This window comes from Tenrec ecaudatus, chromosome 8, assembly GCF_050624435.1.
Source record: "Tenrec ecaudatus isolate mTenEca1 chromosome 8, mTenEca1.hap1, whole genome shotgun sequence".
In the NCBI taxonomy this organism is placed as follows: domain Eukaryota; kingdom Metazoa; phylum Chordata; class Mammalia; order Afrosoricida; family Tenrecidae; genus Tenrec; species Tenrec ecaudatus.
In genome coordinates, this window is record NC_134537.1 from 118,084,459 (window position 1) to 118,091,662 (window position 7,204).

A 7,204-nucleotide genomic window follows, 5' to 3' on the forward strand; every position below is an offset into this window, starting at 1 on the left:
ACTCGCCACTAATTTACAAACTGAAATTAGCTCGAGCACCTGGAGCTAGCTGCATCTATTGTTGTTGTTTAACCTGAGACATTTTTCCTCTTCTAATTTCCCTTTTCGTTGCACTGTTCTCTGCAGTTTTCGAGAAGAGAATATGCCTACCACAAACAAAACAAAAAAATTAATATTTCTCCAGAATTGCAGACACAAATTGGAATTAGGAGATTATCTTTTGATTCACTTAGTCGGTCTTGAGCTCAGATACTGTCTTATAAGAGTAGCTCTTCAAACCTCATGGTGTGTTTGAAGCTAAACTGTAATTTCTGTGGCTGTGACTTGTATGAGATTCCTGGTGGCACAGTGGATCCGCTCTGGGCTGCGAACTAAACTCTGGTCGTCAGAAGGGACCCAGAGACATGACGGGAGGAAGGCCTGGCAATGTGCTTCTGTTCGGATTTCAGCCAAGAAACCCCCATGGACAGTTCGACTCAGCGCCACACAGTTCCGGTGAGTGGGAATCCAACAACAGCATGATTGGTGTGTTATCTCAATGATAAACATCCCTCAATGGTGTATTATCAAATGATTAACATCACTCTTTCCCCTTGCCATTGGCCGATACGCTTGAGACCATTGGAAAACTGATGTTCCCCAAACAGCAGTCCCTCAAGACTACCCAGGCCCGCCACCCTTCTCATCTGAGACTTTCCATCCATGCCTGTGAGTCAGGAGTAGACCTGTGGCCTTTAAACATTTCTGCTTGTCTCTTTAAAAATGTAAGCATCCATTTCCAATCTTTATTAATCAATCACTTAGAGTACTGTGGTACAATGCAATCTGGGCTTACTTTGCTATACACAAAAAAAGGAGAAAAGAGAAAAATAAATTTAAAAAGCTCTTCTGCTTTTCTCCTCCAACACCCAAACCAAGCTTACGGTCATTGAGTTGATGCTAATGCATAGGCGCCCTGCAGGATGGGGTAGAATTGCTCCTGTGAGTTTCCAAGGCTCTAACTTCTTCCAGGAACAAGAAACTCCATCTTTCTCCAGTAGAGAAGCGCGTGGTATCAAACTGCTGACCCTGTGGTTAGCAGGCCACCACGTAACCGCCACACCGCCATGAGTCCTCATTTTGCTCCTCTTCCCCAGAAAGTGGTCTGTGTGCCCCCTGGGTTAAACCGATGGTCCCTATTTCATACAGAATGCTCTCTCTCTCTCTTCTTCTACCCATCCATGTCGTGATTTTAGTATAAAATAGTTTCTATCACTGAAAGGTGAATGGACCTTAACTAAAGATCACTTTTAGTGTAACTAGCCAGATGTACCTATTTTAACACTTTTGGCAGTCTAAGTTTCCACTAAACTTCATGTACCTAGAAACAACCCATTACACAGTAATTAAATGAATTCGAATTTTGCATCCAGACAGATGTAGGCAATGTTTTAACACTCTCTTTTGGTGTTATATGACACAGATATAGAAAACATCCCCCAAAAGAAGTTCACAGTTTAATTAATGCAATAATTAATGCAATAATAACTCCTTTAAACTACTACTTTGGTCAAGAAATACATAGAATGGTACAAGCACCCAAAGCAAGCCCCGCCCTCTCCTTCAGCCCTAATAGTAACCACATTCTAATGTTTATCAGAAACCCTTCCTTGTTTATCTTTAGAATTTTATCACACATGTATATCCGTAAACATTTTCTTTAATTTTTCTCACATGTTTTTGATTGGCTTGTTTATGTCTCATAAGCCTCTTTTACCCATATTTCTTCTTCCCCCTCTCTCATCTTCCTTGAAATGTATTCAAGAGATGAATTCTTTTGACCAGTTTTCCACTGTCTAAATATTTTTTTGGATTCCCATGATATACATCAGCATGTTTCTTTGTTCTTTGTACTTCTGGTTAGGTGATGCTTGGACCTCTATGCTTGATAAAATTCAAGTTTAATTGTTGTGGTGAGGAGTTTACTTCATTAGCAGAACACTAACTTTGTGTGGGATTTGACCTTGGTCTTTGTTGTTTGTTTGTTTGTTTGTTTGTTTGTTTTCAAAGCCATTTTATTGGGAGCTAATACAGATCTTATGCCATTCCATAATTCAGTCGTGTCAAGCAGTATTGCACAATTGCTACCACAATCAGCTCCAAAACATCTTCTTCCTTCTTGAACTTGATATATATCCCCTTTGCCCCCATCAAACTTCCTCTTAGTACCTGCTAGGAAACTTTATTAGACTTGCTTTCTCTATAGGTTTATCAATCCTGAGTTTCATATGCTGAGAACACATATCAAAGATTAAAGAAGGCTACCGAAATGACAAATTATATCAAAGATAAACCCTAATATGGAAAAACTAAACAAAAACCCCAAACTTAGAAAACGTTGAAAACCATATCAGGCCAAAGTGTGTCAGAATGGAGAGGTCAAGTGACAGGGTTCTAACCATTAAAGTCAGGTTTATCATTTTGATCTAGTACAGTCATCTTTTGCAGACTCTGGTAACCAGTTTATTCCCATCCCCCAATTATGGTCAGACAGAAATCTCTGGAGGCCTGTTTCCTGTGTAGATCTCACCAATGGATTTGGGCTTCCGTTGTCATCCACAGCCTTCTGCAAACCAGAATCCCCAAATTTAAGCTCTGATACTGTTTCCTCCTTCAGCTTTGGACTATAGAATTAACAATCCTCGGGTCATGGATGTTGGTGTGCTTCTTCCATGTGAACTTAGTTGACATCTCACTTAGATGGTTGCTTGTTTGAAGGTAGGCCCTTAAGAACTCAGGTTATATTCTATCTGATACCTAAGCACTATCTAATCTCTTCACCATACTTTTCTATAGAACCCATATCTTCAATGTTTCCTTCATGAGGGTGAGTATGAAGCAGGGCCATGGTGTAAGAACTAATTATTCTTATATTGGAGCTAGGATTTAGTGCAAGCCCCAAATCCATTCCTGGTTCTGTGTTCCTCATCTACCTCTGGCTCACCTTAGACACCTCCTTGTTAATTTGTGGTAGAGAATTTTAGCGATTATCTCCCTGGAGCAGAAGGATTTTTTGTTAACAGTGTCAGTGATTAGACCATGGTACCAATTCTTAAAACACTGTTAAGAGAGGGACATTGGACCACTGTAGGCTAACTATATATCGTAATACCTGGATTATTCAGAACAAATCAATGTATTTATTCTGTATTATTGTACAGAATAAAACCTTATGTGGCTGAAAGCTATTTACACAAACAATAGGAATTGGTTTCCAGGCAAAATTTACAATATTCAATGACAGTATCAATCACATGACCTTGTCTTTTTGAAGTGGAATAGTTTTCCTGAACTTTTAGAAGGAGATAAGATAGAAGATAAATAAACAAAAACAAAATAAACCAGCTCACCACCACCTAATAGATTCAGACTCATAGCAACCCTATAGGGTACAGTGAAGGTGTTCCTAAGGGTTTGAGACTGGAACAGAATGCCTTTGTCACAGGAATAGAAAGCCTCCTCTTTCCCCAGCAGGGTGGCTGGCACCTTTGACCTTGCAGTTAGCAGCCCAACATGTGACCATGACATCACCAGGACTCTGTAAGATTAGAGCTAAATGTTCCTACTTGTTCATTTTTATACTGCCATTTTTATTGTTTGGGCATTTATTTGTTTGTTTTTAAAATGGAGGGATGGATAGATAGATAGATAGATAGATAGATAGATAGATAGATAGATAGATAGATAGAATAGGGGTATAATCTAAACATACAGCAGCTCACTTTCTAAGATATTCTGGATGTGTTCTCTCTCCTATTTATCATAAATCTCTTTATCCCTAGTCTCTATTGTCCCTGTGTCGCTCAATTCCAATTTTAGCTGTTAGGATCAATTTGAAAATGCCAGGCTTTCCAGCTAGTGCCTCTTGGATATTGGAGAAGTCTCAGATCTCTCCACGCCTCATTCGTTCTCTCTGCTTCCTATTACACACCTGATGATACCACACTGGTTGTGGGGTAGTCTCTGGCGTATTCTCAACTACTCTGATATCGTGGTTCATTCAAATATCTTATCTAATCTTGATGGAGGTATTTCTTTGGGTCTTTTGGTTTAACTTGAGGATTGAGAAGTTCACAATTGTAACCCACTGTCAAGATACAGGTGAATGTTAAGTGTAAGGGCTTGGTAGCCAGCACTCCTGAACGGTAGGTACACACAGGTCCACAGGGGACGGTAAAGTGACGGCAGAGAGAATGACATAGTCAAAGTCAGTGTGGCATTTCTCTGTGGATGCTAAGACTGAGCCGTAGCAAAGCAAAAGGAAGAGAGCAAGCGACAGTGTGTTTAGGGAAGTCTACTAGGTGCCAGGGGTTTGGCCAGTGCATTTGCATGTGTCATTTAATTGAATTATTGCCACAAAACAACCCTTTGAAGTAGGATTTAAATTCAACCCCTATGCATATTTCCTTTGGAATTCTCTATGAAGGAAGGGGAATGTGTGAAGTGAAACAGAGTCCAAATAGCATCTTCAACCTTGGGAAGCCCATCGGTTTGGATCAGAACTGTATTGTTGGCATAGACATTGGCGCGAGGTTGTGAAAAGCATTCACATAAGAGTGGTTACAAGGGTAAGAATAAGAAACATAGAAAAGCGCTATGCTTATTAAAATCTGAAAGGATCCTACTTAACAATTAGGTCATTACTCTCAAGGCAACTTAGAAGCTATTGAAAGGGATTCCTGATAATTCACTGGCATAAATAGCAGTAAATAGTAACTTGATTAAAACCAAAAACCAATCAGCCCCTGAAAGAAAGAGAAGGCTGTCTACTCCTGTAATATGGACAGCTTTCAAACCCTGTGTAGGCTCACTATGAGTCAGGATGGACTCAGTGGCTGCGATGGGATACCAGGTCAAAGGGACCTTGGTGGCACAATGAGTTAAGCACTAGACTTCAAATTCATAGGTCAGTAGTTCAAACCCACCTGCCTCTGTGTGGGAGGGATGAATCAGTGTGCTTCTGCAAGGATCACAGCCTAAAAGCCCCTGTGGGCCAATTCTACTCTCCAAAAGGCCCCTAGGAGTCAGAATCGACTTGAAGGCAGTGGGTTACATGTACGGGATCAAGCTGAGAACATGCACTTGAAAGGTGAGATGGTTTGCTTTGGGGACAGGGAGTTGATGTTCATGACGGAATGTGATGTTCATGGAGGAGGAGCCATTGGAATAACGAGGGTGGGAATGGTGGCACAAGAAACGCCGAAAACAAGCCCACTGCCACAAAATAATTAGGACTCGTAGCGATCCTATACGGCAGATTAGGTGTGTGTTTTAGGGGTTCTGAGGCTGTCATCTTGACAGAACCAAACTATCTCGTCATGCTGATGTTGCGGTTAGCTGTCCAATGTGTAACCAACTCAACTAAACCACCAGAGATCCGTTGGTGGTTAAAACAAACCAATTTACTGCCATTGAGTCTGACTAGTAGGACCGGATAGGACAGGCGCAGTGACTTTCCGAAGCTCTTAACAGCAGTGGCTTGATAACCCAAACCAAACCCACGACCATCGTATGAGTCCGAATCATAGCGATCCCATGTGAGTTTTCAAGGCTGTAAATCTTTCCAGGAGCAGAAAGCCTCATTTTCCTCCTGAGGAGCAGCTCGTGAATTTGAACTGCTGACCTTGCAGTTAGCAGACCAACACACTACATCTAGGGCAGCTTGACATTGTTTTTGTTAGGGGTTGTTGAGTTGGTTGGAACTCAGAGTGACCCTGTGTACAACAGAAGGGGACACTGCTGGGTCCTGCTCCATTCTCGTCAATTTGTCATTTCCACACTGTCTTCCAAAACGACAGTTCCATGTGCTTTCCCCCAGTGAGAGGCAATGAATGAGGGTTCCTGTTACTTCAAATCCTCCACAGCAATTGGTGGGGTTTTGTTTTGTGTGTGTGTATTTTCAGTGTATTATATGGGCCTGTGTCTGCAGGGACTCTGGTAGTACAGTGCTTACGTGCTCAGCTACTGATGGAAAGGCCTCTAGTTCAAAACCCATGAACAACCTCACTGGAGGAATGTGTGGTAGTCTGCTTCTGTAAAGATTTCAGCCTTGGCACCCATATGTGACACTTTTAATCTGTCCTTCAGGGTCACTTTGGTAATAGGCATGAAGTGATAGTTCATTGCTTTAATTTGCAATTCTCCAATGATATATGATTCTAAGCATCTTTTTCTTGTGTTTCCCATCTGTATATCTCATTTGGTGAGTTATCTATTCAAACATTTTACCCGGTTGTAAAACGTTAACCCCGACCTAAATCACAGTTTAAAAAAGAAAATATTTTGTCCATATTACAATTGGGTAATTTATTGAGTTCCCTATATTATCTGAATATAAACCCTTGATCATATCATTTTGTAAGTATTTTCTTACAGTCTGTGGCTTTTCATTCTTTTTATTTTTACAGTTAAGATATATATATATATGTATATATATAATACATATAATACATATAATATTATATTAAAGTCATCAAGAGCATGAGAGATAGAAGCAATGGAGTCAGACACATTTCATAGTAGCATGCTCACCCCAGCCCCGCGTGATGGTCCACATGGAGAGAGGGGGAAGGGAAGGAGGGCAAGGGGAAAAGGAAACAGGGGAGAGGGAGCTGAGAGAGGGCAGGAGAGGCTGAGAGATCTCTATCTATTGCTAACCCAGGCCTATATACCTTGGGGGCTTGCAAGCCCACTAATAGCAGGTAAAGACATAAGTCACAGGAAGGGGTTATACTATAGGTTACACAGCAGTAAGAGGGGGTGGTCTAGGGACACACAATAGGAAGAGGAGGGATTGGGGGTATACATGTGACAAGATGAGAGGATCCTAGATTAGAATGGCAGTTTTGTTTTGACCTATTATCTGGATCTCCATAGGAACCATTATCAGTAGGGTGTAAACCCCACTTATAGGAACCAAGCTAATGGTTTCAAGCTTCAGGGAGAAACAGTCCATTGTCCCCAGCAGCAGGGAGCAGGCCAACCCCTGTGGTGGGGAGAGACAGCAGTCTGGCAGTGACTGCCTTCAGGGAGGATATCTGTTAGCATCTGACCTCCCCCCACAAGTCCCCCTTCTGTTTTATATATAAAATTAAAAAGCCACATGGGCGAGATGGTTATTTTCTATACATTAAAAGCTGTCAAGACAAAACTTCATGATCCAATT